This window comes from Anolis sagrei, chromosome 1, assembly GCF_037176765.1.
Source record: "Anolis sagrei isolate rAnoSag1 chromosome 1, rAnoSag1.mat, whole genome shotgun sequence".
Classification (NCBI taxonomy): domain Eukaryota; kingdom Metazoa; phylum Chordata; class Lepidosauria; order Squamata; family Dactyloidae; genus Anolis; species Anolis sagrei.
In genome coordinates this window covers 196,364,366-196,384,382 of record NC_090021.1, presented here as the reverse complement: position 1 = coordinate 196,384,382, position 20,017 = coordinate 196,364,366, and the positions used below count along the sequence as shown (strand labels likewise).

General features: G+C 38.0%; 1 protein-coding gene across 2 annotated transcripts in view; it reads left to right on the top strand.

Moving 5' to 3' along the window:
* XIRP2 (xin actin binding repeat containing 2) overlaps window positions 1-20,017 on the top strand; it is a 104,131-nt gene that overhangs the window by 16,666 nt on the left and 67,448 nt on the right. Inside the window, exon 1 of one of the 2 annotated variants that reach the window (XM_067471837.1) lies at window positions 1,156-1,243. The exons of the other annotated variant lie outside the window; for it this stretch is intronic. The gene's annotated coding sequence lies outside the window, so the exon portion shown is untranslated. Of the gene's footprint in view, window positions 1-1,155; window positions 1,244-20,017 lie in introns of those variants that run through there. 2 annotated transcript variants of the gene reach the window in all.

Below are 20,017 nucleotides of genomic sequence, written 5' to 3'. Positions count from 1 at the left end.
AAATAGTTGAGAAGGAATAATCTGCTAATTACACTTGATCTAGAAACAGTCCTTTTAGCTAAGAATTCTGTTTTAATTTCTAAATATGGAAATATGTTCTGTATATGCATGTGAATGGCAAGTTGTGTGCAACTGTGATTGAAACTTTATTCATAATGTTTACTGACATCACCAAGGGACATTCCTAGGTTTCAAGTTTTGACTCACAAACCTCAGAGCTTAGGGATCTTGAACTGGCAACCCTATGACCTAAAGCAAAACAAAGTTATGAATATGCTTTGATGTAGATCCAATGACTGCAGCACCATCACTCCCCTCCCTCCACATGCTTTTTTATGAATCATCTTTGCCTGATGAAGAAGCTTCAGAGTTTTGAAAATGATTGTCATGCCTCTTGTATCTTTTGGGTAGCCAAAAAAGGTATCATTGCAATACGGCGATGGTTTTGTTGACCAAAACAGTCCCTTCTGCTGTTATCTTAGATATATTGTTTCACATATAGCTACTCAGTAGACACCAGCACTAAGTCAGGTTCTGGATGTGAGCTTTGGCTTAAATTGAAATAAAACCCCAGCCTTCTACTCCATTTCAGGACTAATTTGATTTACCAGCTCCTGTTGTGTTTTTTCCTACCATATTTGGATACCTTAATGTGCCACTCTATATAAATGGACTTTTTATTTGAAAATAAATGGTTCAAGTTACCTTAGAAAATAAGGTAGTGTGTGTGGTTAAGGGAATGAGGTATGTGTATTTTGTAAGACTGATTTGATTTCTGGTTCATTTTTTCAAAGCACGTATGAAGAAATGAATAGAGGCTTAGGTAAGTGAAAGTTTGATTGACTGGACAAGTGGTTATGCCACACATAGAGATATGACAAAAGGACACTATAAGACGGCCTTTACTAACGGGTTTCTCAAATGAGTAGTTGACTCAGGCACAGGCACTGCAGGCCTCAGACCCTAAAAATAGGTGCCAGGTGCCATGTTGTACAGGCAGGGCTAAAATAAAACCAGCTGTCTCCATCGACTTGCTTGAGAGAAGGGAGAGGTGTGTGTTTCAGTGGAGCTGGTCTCCACTAGACTGCACATTCAGGGGACTGGGAACTTTGTCTTACAAAGAAAACCAAAAGGGAAAAAAAGTCTATGTGGAAAGAGGACTATAAAAAAGAACATTTCCTTCCCAGAGAGGCAGCAGCGCTCTATCTAACTCGTGCTGATTGAGATCTGCACCCTCCAAAAAGTAAGTAGGTTTCATTTGATTTAACATATTTTCATGAGGGAGACAAGCCCATTTGTTGGAGCAGTAGAAAGCAAACAGTTCATCTTTCAGAGTGTGGCATTGGCATGTGGGTTTCAAGAAATTATGCACACAGTTTGCGTGTAAGCTGTTGAGTTGAGGAAGAAACCATATCATGTGTAGCATTTGAATTTTTCTTAAAATTGATCCCCAAAGTTAGGAGCAGCCAGAGGTGATTTTTGGTGTTAGGTTGTAAGTCATATAGGTTTGACGTTCAGCAACACCCATTACTCTATGTATCATTTAGTATGTTAAAAAGTCATTCCATGGCTTCTATGGCAGGTGGAATTCCAAATCCTGCCCCAATCTCTTACTGTTGTTAGAAGTAAACCTTAGGCTGAGATGCATTCTATTATATCACACAGAATAAGCACAATGGAACATACACACACACACTTGTCTTAGGGATTTAAAATTCTTGAGTGTTAAACATTTATTTAAAAGCAGCTGTCATTTCCATGCCAGCTCAAGTGGCAGCTTAAGTTAATATTTAAAGCTTTCAACCAGAAAGAAGTTAGGCATTACTGAAAGGTACTGTTTATGGTTCTGTACTGATCTAACCCAAAACATATGAAGATTTGATGGGGATTGAAAAGAGCTGCGGAGGTTGAAATGTGACTTTGTTTGTGGTGTGGGTGGTTTTGGGACAGTGCAATAACACTACATACAGCATGACTCCTGTGCCTGTATTTTCATTTATCCACATATGACTAAAAATATATATCCTCTCTAGGGATTTGGTAGGTTTTCCAATGGAATTATCTTAATATAAAATATGAAGAGATTTCTATGTGTGCATATGAGGATCAGCGCATAACGGAGGTATTTTTCTAAGAAAGCTTCCCCCAGATTTCTCTTTCCCAATTGTGTTTTCATGCTATATTTAAGTTTAGAAACTTTAAGATTTTCAGAGATCTCCAATGGCTCTCCTTCCTGCTCCGTTTAAGTCAACTGGAAATCAGCTGTGTCTCTGTGACAGCTCGAACAGCTGATCAGCTGTTTTGGGCTTCTTTAAAACAGACTTACATGGGGGGGGGGGGGGGTTCTCACATTTTGCTTGACTGCAGGGATAGACAGTCATGCAAAAATGGTCATTTCCTAGCCAGAACCAGGATAAAACAGGACTTCTTTATTCCGTGTTTGGACTGCGTTGCTCTGATTCAGTGCAGATTTTCCAGCAATGTCATTTAGCCACCCCCCCCCCTTTTAACCCAGTCTCTCCCATTTCTTTGGTGCTGCGTGAAACGTCCTGGAGTCTCTTTCCCTGGAGGTTTTTATGCAGGAGGTGGATGGCAATCTGCCATGGATGCTTTTATTGGGTGTTCCTACATGTCAAGAGGTTGGCCTGGATGGCCCTCATGGGCTCTAGTGACTCTATGATTCTGTTTCAATATGGTTTTCAATGATCTGCATTTTCAGGTGTCTGTCCAGGAATATTTCACTCCCACTTTAATTACCATGGCTATTTCCTACAGACTCCTTGGGTCTATAGTTTGGTGAGACATTACAGCTCTTTGGCAGAGAATTCGGAGTCTCTTGCCAGCAGACAGTCACAGGATGTAAAAGTTAAAATAATATAATTTTGCAGTGTAGGCACATCCCATTTTTATCTGTATGCACATATGCATGTTCACATAAATTTGTGTGTGCGTGTACAGACAGATATGTCTTGTCTATATATATTTTAGTTTTACATAATTCATGGCCATAGCCTATGCAAAGCGTAAGTGATTCTGAAACTCAACATTGAAACTTGCTGCGGTTTTTATTAGTGAGTTTTCATTGGATAGTGGAATGCTGTGATTTTTCAGATGGTTTATTTGCTTAGCATTAGGTGGTCACTGCAATCCCATCTACATTTGTATATTTTCTTTATGATTCACCTTGGAAAATATTGGCCAGTGATAGTACTTCATGTCTGTCATGTTAGGCAGATGTTGTTTGCCTCCAGGCTGAGGATTTCACCCCTATAATGTTACATTATACATTCATCATTTCCTTCAATGATATCACTGCCGCTTATTGTGCCATCTTGGCTAATTGGCTCACAAGATAATCAGAAGCCATAGGCAAGACAGCCTCCCCCTTGACTACAACATGTATTTAAAGACCATTACCAAGTTGCAGTCTTTACAAAAATAGACATGCTGAAAATAAAGAAGTATGATCAGCTATCACTAATATAAACCAACAGCTTAGTGGTTTACAATTAGGATTACAGTGAAGATTTGGAAATTTTGACTGATATTCAGTGGTGTTAGGTTGCTTTTAAATTTGTTTCACCCACAAAAAAATGTTCAGTTTGAACTTTAATGCTATAGCATGACAAGTCCCTATCTTGATTGTAGTTCAGAGCTTCTTAAACATTTACTTGTTTGGCTAAGCATTTGCTAATTTTAATAAATGGCATACTGATGCATTTTTCTGGATTTTTGCACTGTATCTAAACTATTGTTTTAATGGATTTTGTAGAGCACCCTGGAATTTGCGTAATGGAGGCTAGCTATAAATATTTTACAAAAGAAGGTTAGTTTAATTTAACCTGAAGTGTCTCTTATTGAACCCAGCACTCTGCATAATTCACCAATTAAATGATCCATTTATTCCACTCCCAATGGTATATGTGTTGACTTTAATTTGTGCAGGTATACAACATGTTCAGTTCTTAGAAGTACCATCAGCATGGAATGATTATAATATTACAGGCTGGAATAGTTTTGTGAATGTGATGACTTTATTTTTTCATATCAAAGGAGTTCAGGGTGTTAATCTAGACAGTTGCTTCATTTGCTGATATCTGGCACTCATTTTCTGCACTAAAAGGTTGAGCTTTTCATAGTAGGGTAGTTGAAATAAGCACAGTGATGATGCTCTACTGCATCTCTCCGGTTATTTCACTTGTTTGGGCCCAGGTTCCTACTCTAAATATATTTCCTATAATTTGATCCCCAATCATCCAGCAGGAACTTATCATTTATCAGTGCCAGCAATTCTCTTCCATGTGTTCTTGAAGGCTTTCATGGCTGGAATCACTGGGTTGCAGTGAGTTTTCTGGGCTGTCTGGCCCTGTTCCAGAAGATTCTCTCCTGACGTTTCACCCACATCTATGGCAGGCATCCTCAGAGGTTGTGAGGTTTGTTGGAAACTGGGCAAGTGAGATTTATATATCTGTGGGATGTCCAGGGTGGGAAAAAGGTGGCCAATTGCAACATTCAAACTTGCCTCAAGCAGGCAAGAATTCTTTCTCAGTTGCTGTCTGGACACTTACAGCGGCATTCAGATGCAGTTCTAATCGGGAATCAGATTATTTTGGGCAATGAGTCTATATCTTTAGCATTCAAGTAGTTCTTGGCTTTGTTTGACATCTGACATTCACACTGAACATGACGTTATGCTGATTTCCTCCCTCTTATCAGAGACCACTTCACTACTTAATGTCAGATTAACCAGGGATCAAATATGCACACAGGCATGCACATGTACAATACTTCGGATGATGCTAAAATTATAGTTCCTGAATGTTTTTAAAAACATTCAAGTAATGGGGTAAAATACAAAGCAGATTTGATTCATGTTTTGGGGGAAGCTATAGGTTTGCAAAACTGGAATTGCTTTTTATGGTGTGAGTGAGGAAGGAAAGATGAAACAAATCAATTATCTAACAAATGTTACAGTTGATCCACAATCATTATAACTCTGCATGGGATTACATCCTGGGATATAGGGCAGTGTAGATCCAGCCAAATACAGCTTTAATAATCAGGGAGGTTTCTATGAGAGGAAGCAATGCTTTAGTTACCCAAGACTGGGGGACTTGTTAGCTGCTTCTCTTTTTTCATTTAAGATTTTCTGGATATCTGGATATAATTTCCCTACCTCTTAGGCCTCTTCCACACTGACCTAAATCCCAGGATCTGATCCTAGATTATCTGCATATGTGCCAGTGTAGACCATATAATCCAGTTGAAATCACATAATCTGGGATCTGATCCTGGACCATAGGCAGTATAGATCCAGGCGTAGATTATTTCAAGAAATGTTGTGACTGCCTTGTCTTCCCAGAACTGAATTGTGTTGATTTGCCTGAATTGATTTTTTAAAAGTAAACATTAGGTTCAAGTTGATCTTATGACTTCTCATAAAATGAATTCTAAAAACGATTTATTTTGGGAGTTTGCTGTGCTAGTCGTGGATCAGGTGCCATCATCATGATTGGCTTCCTTGTGTCCCGTCTGACTGTGACTTGTCTAAAAGTGTTGGTTACATATTTAAATATGCAGAACCTCATGAGAGTTCAAGTTTAAAATAGGAAAGTTGTAACTGACTAGCAACCTCATCAAATGGCTGCTGTTTTGCTTCATAGAGGGGTGTGGATAATCTGGTGCCCAAAGCTCCACATCGCCTGGCTCCAGTTGAGGGAAATCATAAGCTTCCCCCCATGTATTGCAGTGGTAATATGGGAGCCCTCCTGTATTGCCCTGCTGACAGCATGTGCCAGCTACACCCTCCTTCACCCACAGAGCTGGCATGGTGCCATGTGATGGGAGCCTGTTGGCTTGGTGGGTGACTGGGGCTAAATTGGTGCATGCCATTGAATTTAGCCCTGCATGACAAGGTGGTAGAAGCATATCTGGTATAGAAGGCATCTGAGCACAAATACTGAATAATTTAATCTCTTTATCCCTATTTTATTTAAGCTTTCTAAGAAACTGTCCCAAACCCTTACCAACATCAGGAGGGAAAGATATGGGAAAGAGAAAGTGTATGTCAGAGAGTCAGCGAGAGTGAAAGTCAGAGAGAACAGGTAGCCAGACAGACCAAACAAAGGCAGACTGGAAGGCAAAACAGAGACAGACATAGGCAGAGAGACATGCAGACAAAACACAGAAACAGAGAGAGACAGAGCCCAAGAGACAGAATAACGACAGTCAAAAACATAAAAAGAGTCAGGGGCCTCATCTACACTGCCATATCATCTACATCGCCATATATATATGGCAGTGTAGATCCAGGGCCCTTCCACACAACCCAAAATATCAAGGCAGAAAATCCCACATTTTCTGATTTGAACTGGATTATCTGAGTCCACACTGCCATATATCCCAGTTCAAAGCAGAAAATGTGGGATTTTATTCAGCTGTGAGGAAGGGGTCCCAGAAAGAAACAGAAACAGACAGACAGAAAGACAGAAACTAAAGGCTGTTGTTATTATTTATATCTCCGTTTTTTTCTCTTAAACAAAACTCAGAATGGCTCGTAACATTAAAAACAACACAATCTAAAGCCTACAACATATAGATATTAAAATAAAACCCACAATTTTAAAAGCAAATCAGTTAAAATCTCATAAAACTAATAAAACTTAAAATAATTAGTATACTATACAACACCCTTGGCTCATTCTTTAAAACTTTCTTTCTTTAATGTCTGAATAAAAAAATTAACCTGCCTGATCTTGGTCTGATCTTGGAAGTGTGCCATAAGCATGCATACGGTATATACTCGAGTATAAGCCTAATTTTTCAGCCCTTTTTCAGGCTCAAAAAGTCCCCTGGCTTATACTCGAGTCAATGTTATTTATTATTTTACTCTGTTGTTGTTGTTGTTACTATTATTATTTAACTCTATTTATTAATTATTATTATTATTATTATTATTACATTTATCATTTTATTCTATTTTATTGTATTTATTATTTTCCTTCATTATTGTTATTATTACATTTATTATTTCACTCTATTATTACTGTTATTACATTTCCATTATTTTACTTCTTATTATTATTATATATATTATTTTTCTCTCTTTATTATTATTGGAAGGATACATAAGCACATTTACATTGAAGAAGGTTAGAATAATGATTTAATTCAGAGTTGGGCAGTCTTATTTTAAATTACAGTTTTATGTAAATATTTTAAAACTTTGAACCTCCTGATGCCTCAATTAATGTAATTGTATTGGTATCTATTTTTATTTTGAAATTTACCAGTAGCTGCTGCATTTCCCACTCTCGGCTTATACTCAAGTCAATATGTTTTTTCAATTTTTTTATGGAAAAAATAGGTGCCTCGGCTTATATTTGGTTCGGCTTACACTCAGGTATACACAGTACTGTATTTTACCATGTAATAGTTGCACCCTCCACTTTTGGATGAAAAAAGGAGGTGTGACTACTATGTGGGGACGACTGTTATGTGGTGAAAAAATTTTCAGCTGCAGGGCTTCACATGGCTGGCTTCCAAGGGGGGCCCCATAGCGCCAAGGGAGCAAGTACACAGGTGAATCAAATCCTTCATTCACTCACCCAGGCAAGTGTTGAACCCAAGGTTGCTCTCTAATCTCGCAGCCACATTGGGAAATTTAAGGTGTCCATTGCAGTTCACCACTACCAGAAAAAAGCAAACCTTTGTATTTGCCGGTGATGATGATATAAATATTTTTCTGACATGCTTTCTACCTTTTTTGCACTTGCAGTAATGGGAATATACCATTTTTTTGCAGGGAAAATTGGCTGAAAGCCCCAAAGGCACTTGTTTTGTTTTTGCTACAAACAGTTTAGTAGTTTTAATTTTCACTTGCTCATGTGGTGCCTTTCAGAGTGTTTTTTGGCATGGAGCTGGATTACATTAAAGGAGGTTCACAAGTTCAAAGCTGCCTTCTATTTTTAATCTGCCAAGGGAATTTAATTCCCATTCTTACGTGCCTTATAAGTGCTACAATGATAATTACTTAAGTGATATTCCTAACACATGTACACCCCCCCCCCCCGACACATTTCTTTTAAAGGAGGGAAGCAAATCATATGCTATATATGATGCAAATTGCTATCAAAACACACATGCATACAAATACATACATACAAGTGTAAAGATATTCCTAATACTTTACCTCAACCACAGTTCATTGTCATGAGAAAGGAGATCCATGGGTTATTTTCTAAATAAAGCCTGTTTACAACTGAGGAGATGGAGAATTTAGTTACAGCCGACTGTCACCATGCATAAGCTCTTGTCTCCTGAAGGTGTTTTTGAGCAGAGTGTTTTTTCTCCCCTCTAAATACAGGTCAGATTTTGCATATCTAAAAAGAATAACTTTTTCCCAAATGCTTATTTGTGTTTTCCTTTCACTGAGAATGCAAATATTAAAATCATTCATTGACTGACTAGATCTGAAATTACAATTAAATGAGAAGAAAAATGGAGTTGGATTAATAAAGGAGGAGAGGGGCAAGTTAGAACTCCTTCCCCAACCTTTCCAGCGGCTGTAGGTTTATCTACCATCTCAAAGAGAGAGAGAATATAGATTTCCCTGAACTCAGGAAAGGTAATTTGGTGAGGTCAAAAACCAATCAACTCCTTCTTAATCTTTATCTTCCACTGAACATACTTGTCAAGGACAGCTAGTTCAGAATGGGAAAGCAGCCTTTCTAAACACCTGTATTGTATAGCTGTTGAACTATCAAGCTTGTCACAAGAAGCCATGCTTCCAAAAGGAACTCTTGCATACATCAGCAGATCGAAAAATTAAAGGTGAACCCCACAGACTGAATGCTGGCAGTGTAGCTTTTTTCTGAGACGAAATTCACATTCGTTTGAGTAGGCAGGGATGGGAAATGTCTGGTTCTGGAAGATGTACTTATGTAGTAATTCTCAAGCTGCCTTACCATTGGTAATGTTAATTGGGGCTCATGGAAGGTATAAATCAGCAACATCTAGAGCAGTGGTTCTTAACCTGTGAGTCTCCAGATGTTTTTGGCTTTGAATTCCCCCAAATCCTAACAGCTGGTAGACTGGCTGGGCTTTCTGGGAGTTGTACGCCAAAATACCTAGGGATCCACAGTTTGAGAACCACTGATCTAGGGGACTACACATTCTCCAACCTTGGAGTTGTTGTTGTGTGCCTTTAAAGCATCTCTAACTTGTGGTGACCCTGTCATGGAGTTTTCATGGCAAGGTGTGTCCAGAGAGGGTTTACATCTGCCTTTTTCTGAGGTCAAGATCACCCAGTGGTTTTCCATGGTTGAGTGCAGATATGAAGCCTTGTCTCCAGAATCACCATCTAACACTGATATTTCTACACCATGCTGGCAGGATGTTCAAATTCCAAAATGAGCATAGCTTAGGTTTTTGAGTCATCGTTTTGTCCCCTGCACCTCAATGGGATGATTTATGGGCATGTCTGGGACCAGTGTATCATGTACCCCTTTACATACAAATATGCACAGAGCCTTTCACCTTATTTTTCATACAAACCCTTTCTCTTCCTATTAACACCTCCCCTCACACACACAAAGCTTTTTTCATCCCTCCTTTATTTTTTACACTCATACACTTTGACAAGCAAACAGAAAACAATGTCTCTGTCTCTGCCTCCTAAAAACTATAAAAGTTCAGGGACGTGGTGATTAGGGCTAGGATTCTATACAAATATCATAAAGCACACTTTCAAAGGGTGATGAGTGCTAGTGAGGGAAGACAACATTGGCCAGGGGGTGCCAGTGCCAGAGAGTTTTCTTTGGGCAACCACATGTCATTGCTTTGGCCTGTAACATCTGGCAGCCACTGCACACTCTGATGAAAAGATAACTTCATATGCATCAATGGAAACAATAATTTTGCCCATGTTAACCACCCATTACTGTAGCAATCTGGTTCCCAGCCTTTGATCCTTCAGGTCTTTTGAACTTCAGCTCCCTGAATAGGCCCAGATAGCTAAGGTTTCTGGGAGATGAAGTCCCAAACAGCTGGAAGACTAAACGTTGGGAACCACGCCTCTAGCATAAGGCCAAAAGAAGATTCTAGGCTTAATGTTCCTATCATGCACCTCTTCCTCCTTGTTGGCCTGGTGGTTGGCACTCTTCAGTTGGGCAGGGAGATTTCATCTCCCTCCAAGAGTGAGGATCGCATACAAGGATTACCCTCCCTTTTGGGAATCCTTCATAGTACTTAAATTGTATTCCCCAAGATCCCCAAATGTCTAGGCTGGTAGGAGTATGGTTTAGCTGTGGTTTCGCTGGCAGACAGTCTGCAGGGATGACTTTGTGTACATAATGTCCATACAATGATACATTTTATGATTTACAATTCAGGAATGAATATATAAAAGAAATCTCATGTGAGTTTTTTTGTACACAAATTAGCTTTTCCTTGCAGAAAATACTGTAATGGGGATTTATTTGGTGTAAAACTTGTATATTTTGATTTGCACATAAAACAGCATTTTCTTTGCAAGAATTAATATTTCGGTGTTGAAATATTATTTCCCACAGATAAAAGGATGTTTCCTGCGCATAATATACTGAATTCTGTGCAAAACAACCATGTACTAATGTTGTACGAAATAAGTTCTGAACTGTGAATATTCTCAGCAGTCCAGGACTCTTCTCATCAGTTTCTTAACATCCAAAAACATGTTTTTCAACCAGTGCTTAAAAATATTTTCACATCCTTACTCCAGTAGCTTCATAAAACTCACCGAGTGCAGAGTCTGAAAAAATACTCCCATAATCCTCCACTCAGCAAAATCACTCAGATTCTGAGAGTGGTTGTCCAAAAAAGGAACTTTTCCAAGTTCTGCACTAAGCATGTTTCACTCACTTTTGTACTGAAAGGCCCTTCTACACAGCCCTATATCCCAGAATATTAAGGCAGAAATTCTCACATTATCTGAGTGTGGACTCAGATAACCCAGTTCAAAGCAGATATTGTGCTTTGATATTCTGGAATATAGGGCTCTGTGGAAGGCCTCATAGAAGTCAGCATTATCTCACCATGTAAACACTGTGACTGGAGAAATTGCTCCTTTGCTCTTCTGTTTTTTATATAGATCTTATAGGACAACAGCCTTACCCATCCCTGCAGCAAAATGAATTTACCAACACATAAATCAGTTCTGCTCAGTGATGGATGTTTCCATAATGTGTGCCTCTCCACCGAATGCTTTGATATTAACTGATAAATATGATAGTGAGCCTGTGTCCTTGAACAGTTAGCAGTTATTAGCATAAAGTGAGATTTCAACTCTTAAGAAAACGTTGCAGCACTGGGAGATAATTTCATCATAAGAAGAGGTTGAGAAGTGCATCACTATCAAAAAAGAGGAGCAGTGACATTTGAATGGCAAGGAAAATATACATGGTCTCTGGTTTCTCCCTCCCTCTCATCCTTTGAATTAAACTGTATACCACTAGGCTCACATACCTTATAGGATGAATTACCCACGCAGCTGAATATTTCAGGATGTCCTACTTGATGTGCAATTTGAGTGCATCCACCTCTATAAAGCCTTTCCCAGTAGTTCTGGTGTCAGATTCTGTTACTTCTCTGGGCTTAATTTATGAAGGAGAAGAGAAAAGGGAGATATGATGACAGCACTTAAGGTATGAAATTATTAAGATAAGAAAGCACCTCTGTTGCACCGCCAGAGCCTTTGTTATGGATTTCGGTGTATTGATTATGACATCATATCTTTCTTGAAGTTATAGCTGAGTAATTCATACATAGCTATTACAAGGATAAGAAACTGAATAAAAGGAGGAAAATCAGGTCTTAGCTTTGCTTCATATACAGTATATCCAATTTTCAGTGGTTCAATTTACAGTAATAAATGTTTCTCATTAAGTTGAGGGTGATACTGTAGCATTTAATATGTCTGTGGTTATGAGGCATAGAAATAAAATGCCTAAAAACATAGCCACAAATTACATATTAAAGACCAATCATGGCACTCTCTAAATGCCTTTATTATATGGATTTTGTGGTTTTAGTTACTCTCACATTCTTCCAAAGAGATTCTTCAACTATTTTGCTTACATCAGAACATTCAATGTACAAGAATGCATGAAAAATGGCTTGGATTTTTTCCCTAAGTAATTACAATATAGAGTACACGTACATATAAATGTATAAGCTACATACTGCATACAGCCAAGTATTTCCAAAATGTAATGGCCCATTAATATAAATTAATCAAACATTAATGTAATTTAATTGATGTAATTACTAAAATAACTAATATCAAGCATGAATATAATCTGAGAAAGATCCCCATTTCTAAAAACATCTCAAGTTTATTTTCAAACATTTGCCATTATTTTATTTGAAAATGAATGGACTGACTGTATACATGGTATTTTGCGACCTCTTTACGTGGGCTAAAATCGGCAGCGTGAGGCAGTTTAACCCAGGTCACACATAGAGCCTGCTGGCTGCCATCAAATGACTCTGGTGGAGCTCCGTGGGTGAAGGAGGGCAGAGCTCGCACATACCAGTGCTACGGCAACATGGGAGGCTTCCTGTATTGTTGTTAGAATCAATGGGGGAAGCCATGTGCTCTTTGCTTCCCACCATGGGATGAGGGAAATCTGCAAAGGGGTGAAGTGGGGTGTAGGGCATTGACAATGTGAGACAACATGGAATGACTCTGGTGGCCATGTGACAAGGTTGTTGATTGATGAAGGGAAAGCAGATTGGGTTGTTGTAGGTTTTTCAGGCTATATGGCCAAGTTCTAGAAGCAGATTGCTCAAATACTCCTATTTCTCTTGGGAAATGGCCAGATTCTGGCAAATCTCTTGAGAACAACTCTTTATAACTTGAGATATAGAGTGTTAAAAGTTAAGAAATGAGATTATTGTGAACATCAACAACAAGGAATTAAATTAGTCTCTTGGTAGAATGTTATGGGAACCATTCCTCTCACTGTGGAATGAATGGTTATGAGGCATAGAAATCAAATGCTGAAAAACATGTCAGTGTTTTCATGTTTTCAATGATAAGTCCATTGCTGCTATTGTTGTTCTTGTTGTCATCAGCAGCAACAGCTTTATTTCTATCCCACTTTTTTATCCAAGACTACATCAAGGCACCTTATCTGAAGCACTTTATCTATCCGTTGGATTGACCCCCCCCCCCCCAATATCATTTTTTTAAAACCCCATACCTAGACATACCTTACTCTATACACGCCCAGGGTTTTAAAAACATTTAATCTACATCTGGCCCTGCCATAATGTTTTTAAATCTTTTGTGTGTTATTGCATTTGTATTATTTGTATTGTTTTATTTGCTTGCTTGTTTGTGGATGCATTGTTGTATTGTATTTGATGGGCTTGGTCTCATGCAAGCCACCCCAAGTCCCTTTGGGGAGATGGTGGCGGGGTATAAATTTATTATTATTATTATTATTATTATTATTATTATTTATTTATTTAAAAGATGGCAGTAAAAATAAAAAAGACAACATTAAAACTAAATGTAACTATTAACCATATTAATAACATACATTTTAATAAAAGTTATATAATATAATTTAAAACAAGTTCTTTCCTTAAAAGCCTGCTAATAAAAAGGCAGCAAGGAAAATGGGGATAATTCTAGACTCTTTAGGGATAGCGCTCCTAAGTCCAAGGACAGTAACTGAGAAGGCATTCGCTTACGTTCCCATCAACCATATATTTGAAGGTGATGAGACTAGGAGAAGGACTCCTGTGGATTTTAGAGTCTGGGCAGGATCATATGGGGAGATATGTTCTGTCAGATAGGATGGGCCTAATCCATAGGGTGAAATCCTTTGCAATAGTGAGGAAGGTGGCATGGGATGGTTACAAAAAATAACGTCCCTCTCCCTTGATGGTAGACTTCATAACACCAAAGGACTTTCCATGTATAGATGGACTCTATTTAAAAGGCTTCTCTCTTTATTCAACAATAATAGTCAAGATTCATATGACAGTATCCAGTATCCAGTAAGTATTTCTTTCCTGGAATACTAGTATTTATTCCATGTTTGCATTGTATTTCCACTAGAGGATGAATACCAAGGTTCTGATATATGATTTGGAATAATTCTATAAATATAAAATTGCAGGTGGAATATTTCTCACTCCTATGGGGAACATCCTGTTTACAGAAACTGTGTTATTGAACAAAAGTTTCCAAGCTGTGAAAAGTTTCCAAACACAGATATGACTGGTCCAAGTTTTATGGAAATAATCTTGAGGGACATCAGTATTTGATTTCTCAGCAGAGAGATTATTAATAGCCCAGAGGATTTTCGTAGCGCTGTTTTTTTTTTAAAAAAAAATCCCACCAACACCAAGAATGCAGATATTCTTAACTGTGTTTTCAAGGTATCAAGTTAATGATATGTGTATCTTTTAGTTTAACAAGAGAATAGAGAGCTTACAATATGTGTACTATCTCCAAGATGTTAGAACGTACATATTCTCCATGCTATTTTATCAAGAAGCATATGTTAGCTTACAGGATATCGCAAAGGAAGGAAGGGTTTGGAGACAGTTGTGCCTTACCTTTTTTTAGAGTCGCAGCCAACATACCATTACAAATGAGACTTTGCATGGACATGCATTTTCAAGAATAGGCTGTGGTTTGCATTTGACATATGGCAAAAGATTTAGGGTTGCTCTTAATGAAATATATGCACCATCTTCTTATAGCTTGTAAAAAAAGATAGCAAAGACAGTTTTCTCTTTTGTCCCTCTCTGAAATTTGTTCAATGTTGTGGGTACATGTGGCAAGGGTAAGAAAAGCAAACACATATACATTTACAGACATATTGCAGTGCTTTCATTCTTGATAAAAGGCACATGGGACAGACTACTTTCTATTAGTGATCAACATTATTGTGCCAAAAAGAAATTGCTCTCCTACATTCAATGTTTTACGTACCATTGGAATGGTTTATTCTTCCCATAACTATAGGAGAGACTCCATCTGCTGGTGTGTTTCAGACTACTGCTGATCTTTGAAAGACTGCTTTTGCATTTTGCAGCAGCACTTTGCTTTGGCAGGACACAGCCCTTTTTCACAAGGCAGGCATCCTGTCCTCCCTCAAACTCTGTGTACAGAATGGCACAATGCAGGATTTTGGAAGATAAAGAAGGATCTTTCTAAGTCAACAGTAAATGAAACCTACTATCCCTTTTGGGTTCTAAAATTTTGTCAGACACCAAGAAGTGCCTATATTAGGAGGCAAGTTAGTGAATATTTTACTCAGCCATATTTCTAGTGATAACCCACCAAAACATGATAATTTTTTGTCATTCTATTTTATACCTTGTGTTTATCTTGTATTATTTTGTTTTGTTTACATTTTATTTGATGTTATATTTGTTGTATGTACTCTTTTTGCTTTGTTGTAATTGTTGGGCTTGGCCTTATGTTAGCCGCCCCGAGTCCCCTTGGGGAGATGGTGGTGGAGTATAAATAAAGTTTTATTATTATTATTGACAGCAGGATGAGGAATCTGTAGAGGGAATAACAAACTACGATGTGAAATAGTTCTCCTGTAGACTATATCCGTATCAAACTTCTGAATCAAATTCATGCTACCATCCATCCTAGAGTTCAATTTGCTGTGGGCACTGATCTCAGGTTAACCTAGACAAGGTGAGAACCAATGTGTGATAGTGGTTTGAGAATTGGACTATACCTCTGGAGACTAGGGTTCAGTTCCCCACTTGACCATGGAAACCCACTGGGTGACCTTCCATGAGTCTCACACTCTCAGTCCCTGAAAACCTCCAAATAAGTTCACCTTTTGATCACAATAAATTGGACATGACTTAAAGGCACACAACAAGCATCACTACAATTAGATCTCTTGTTGATTTACATACTCGTAATCCAATACTATAGAATTAAAACAATATCTTTATGTATACACACAGTTTCCTGAGGTTCCAAACTATTATTGTATATGTGAGATGAAACCAACAGATAAAACAGATAGGCTTGAATCCTGTTGTTTATCTTAACTACAATGACATCTGATGAATCACTTGGATTTATCTCTGTGTTAATTCACCAGTGAATAGCAGATTCAGTAGCTGATTCTACTTTAGTTGAGACTGACTAGCAGGATTCAGTGCAAGCTCACTTGAGTAGACCTAGCTGTGGTAGCCATGGGGAGAAAGTGTCAGGTGACATCTCTTTCAGCACCATGGCCCTAGTCAGTTTTGTACACACATATGCATACATTCTTTTAAAGGTACTTTTTAAACCGTTTATTTAAATAACAGGAGATCAGATCTTGGATACTGAATATCTTGTATCATATTAAAGGCTGAGCATCCCTTGTATGGAATTCCACAATATGAAGTATTCTAAAATTGTCCACATGGGTGGCTGAGATAGTGACTCCTTTGCTTTGTGATTGTTTGAAGTACATAAAATTTTCTCATCCACAAAAATATATGTTATTATGTATGTATATGCCAATAAAGGTATTCCAAAATCCAACAGCAACCCCCCCCCCCCCAAATCCTAATCTAAATGTGTGTTTCCAAGCATTTGGGTGAGTCTGTAATCAACCTGTATTTTATTTATTGGATAGGATTGGTATCATTGAAACAGCTGGGGAGAGTCTGATACTTTTAGAGTTGATCTATCAAACCTGATTCTTAGAGATGGACACAGCATGTAGTCAAGAAGACTATGAAAGCAGAATGTCCACAGAGTTGTTGGATTAATTATTAAGTAAAAATACCCATGTACTTAGGGCATAAAGAGGAGAGGGCATCACATAAATTTGCCATTTCCAGATTTACCATGGAAGAAATGGGGCAGCTGAACCACGTTCCACAAAAAAAGGTTTCCACAATAAAAGACTAAAATTAGAAAAAGTAGGAGAAACTTTTCAAGTAAAAATAAAATGGAAGCATACAAAAATAAACATAATCTTCCATCTTTCTGTAAATTTAGTTTTACTTCAAAATGATTTTTCTTATTTTACAGTTTATTTTTGCTTATAATTTGAATTAAATATATCTGGGAACAACAAAATATTTTAAGTGCTTGGGGTCTCTAAAGGGCTTAATCCAGGCCCGCACTCAAAATTTCTCTCACATTGTCACTAGCAACACATGATGAATTCTTTGAAAACTTTCAAAAATCTCTAGAGGAATCAATAGGAAACAAAAGCCTTATCAATGAAAACAATATGAATGATATCACGTAGAGAAAATATCATCTGTTTTCTTTAGCACAAGACAAGGAGTCAGGAGATTTCACTTCATATTTTAGCAATCTTTATCCTGAGCAACATGTAGATGACGGAAAAAAGGGAGGAGGAAAGGCATTGGGGAAAATCCTTTGATTTTGTGAAATAACACTTTTAAAACTGTAAATATCAATTTAAGCCTTCCACTTGATGACTCTTCTGTTAGTTCAGTTATGTCAGTATGAGAATAATTTAATTGCACTTAAGGTCCACTGGATACAAATTCAGACTCTAGTAATTATCTCTCTCTTATGTTATCCGGCATATCAAATATGTATAATCAAAACTTTGTTTTAACAGCTTAATACAATTTTTCTGTTCATCATGTCATCATAGGCTATCACTTGTGGCTGAGTATGATTGCCTTCTAAACATAGGATCTGGGCAGTGGGTCCATAGATGACTGAAGAGACTAATAATAATAATAATAATAATAATAATAATAATAATAATAATAATTTATTTATACCCTGCCACCATCTCCCCAGGGGGACCCAGGGCAGCTTACACGAGGCCATGCCCATCAATTCAGTAAACACAACATAACACAAAAACACAACAGAAAATCAAAACAAAGAAATAACATAAAATAAAGAACCAATGTAAATAGGCAGCAAAACAATATAAAAACAAAACATTAGAACAACTAAAAAAAATCACAGTGGGCAGGGTCTATTCTTGATCTGCATGTTCTTTCACAATGAGGACATTGGTTTCCAGATGGAAGGTGGTCCTAACAAGAGTTAGCTTGATGCACTTTTTTCTTGGCACGTTTTTCCCTTTCACCCTTCATTTGTGTCTGAATTCCACAGCACTGTTGGTAACAGCTGAACTTCAGTTAGAACACTCAAGGGCCAGAGCTTCCCAGTTCTCAGTGTCTATGCCACAGTTTTTAAGGTTAGCTTTAAGCCTGTCTTTAAATCTCTTTTTCTGTCCACCGATATTCCATTTTATGTTCTTGACATGTGAACATTGTGGCCAGTCCAGCAAAGCTGATGACTGAGGATCATCTCTTCAATACTGGTGGTCTTTGATTCTTCCAGAGTGCTGGCATTTGTCCACCTGTCTTCCCAAGAGATTTGCAAAAAAAATTGGAGGCAACACTGGTAAAATCATTCCAGAAGTTGAGAGTGACCTTTGGAGATGGTCTACATTTCACAGGCATATAACAGTGTTAGGATGACATTTATAAACAAGCATCTTGGTCTCCCTACAAATGTCCCAATCCTCAAACACTCTGCTTCATTAAAAAAAATGCTGCACTCACAGAGCTCAGACAGTGTTGTATTTCAAAGCTTACTTTTGTGGAAAGATGTCTGCCATGGTAGTGGAAACATTACACCATTAAGCTGTATTTCTGGCAATAGAGGGATTGGTTGGTGCCTGCTGATACAGCACTTTTGTTTTCCCGATTTTCAGTGAAAGGCCAAGTTTTTCATATGCTACTGCAATTGTGTTTAGAGTAGTTTATAGGTCTTCTTTTGAATAAGCACAGACTACATTATCATCAACATATTGGGGTTCTATAACATATGTTGTTGTGAACTTGGTTTTGGCTTTCAGTCCGCTGAAGTTAAATACCTTGCCATCTGTCTGATAGGTGATTTTTATGCCAGTGGGAATCTTCCCATCAACAAGGTGCGGTATCATAGTGATGAAGGTGGAAAATAAGACTGGGGCAATAACACATCCCTGTTTGATACCTGATTCCACCTTAAATGGATCACTTTGGGAGCCACTGCTGTCCAAGACTGATGTTCATGAATTTGTCAGAGCATCCAGTTTTCAGGAGGCTGGTCCAGAGGGCATTGCAATTCACTGTGTCAAATGCTTTTGCAAGGTCAATCAATGCCATGTACAGTGGTTGATTTTGTTCCCTGCAGTTTTCTTGGAGCTGTTGTGCAGCAAAGATCAAATCTACTGTTTTCAGAGTCTATTATTTCCCCTTTTTTGCAAAGCATGATTATAGTGACATCCTTGAAGTGTGGTGGGATATTCTTGGTTGCCCACACTTTTTCAATGAGCTGGTGGAGTTGTGTCAGCTCAGGTCCACCCTCTTTAAAGATTTCAACAGGGATCTCATCAGGTCCAATGACTTTGTTATTTTTTAATTGGCTGATTGCTTTGCTGACTTTCTTCAAACTAGCCAGTGCTGCAAGCTCATCCCTGGTTTGTTTTTGTAGTATTTGCAAGAGACCTCTTCAGTCATGTTGGAGCTGCTGTTAAGGAGGCTGTGGAAGTGCTCTTTCCACTGTATTTTTTATCCTTTAGAAGTTTGGTTCCATCTGACAAATGTAGATGATGTATATCATGATTTGTTGGGCCAAATATGACCTTTGTGGCTTTAAAGAATCCCTGTGCATTATGAACATCTGCAAAATGTTGGATTTCTTGAGCCTTTTTTGTCCACCAGATGTTCTTGAGTTCTCTGGTTCTTCTTTGGACCTTAGCTTTTGCACTAGTGTAGATCTTTTTTCTTAGTCACACTGCTAGTGTATCTCTGACATGTTCGGAAGGCTTTCCTTTTCTTATCAATTACCTGTTGGATCTCTTTGTCATTTACATCGAACTAGTCTTAATGTTTCTTAGTTTGATATCCAATGATTTCTTCATAGACTGTAATGATAGCAGTCTTCAGATTATTCCAATATTTCTCAACATTTTCAGGGTGTTCTATGGGTAGTTGATCTTTGAGT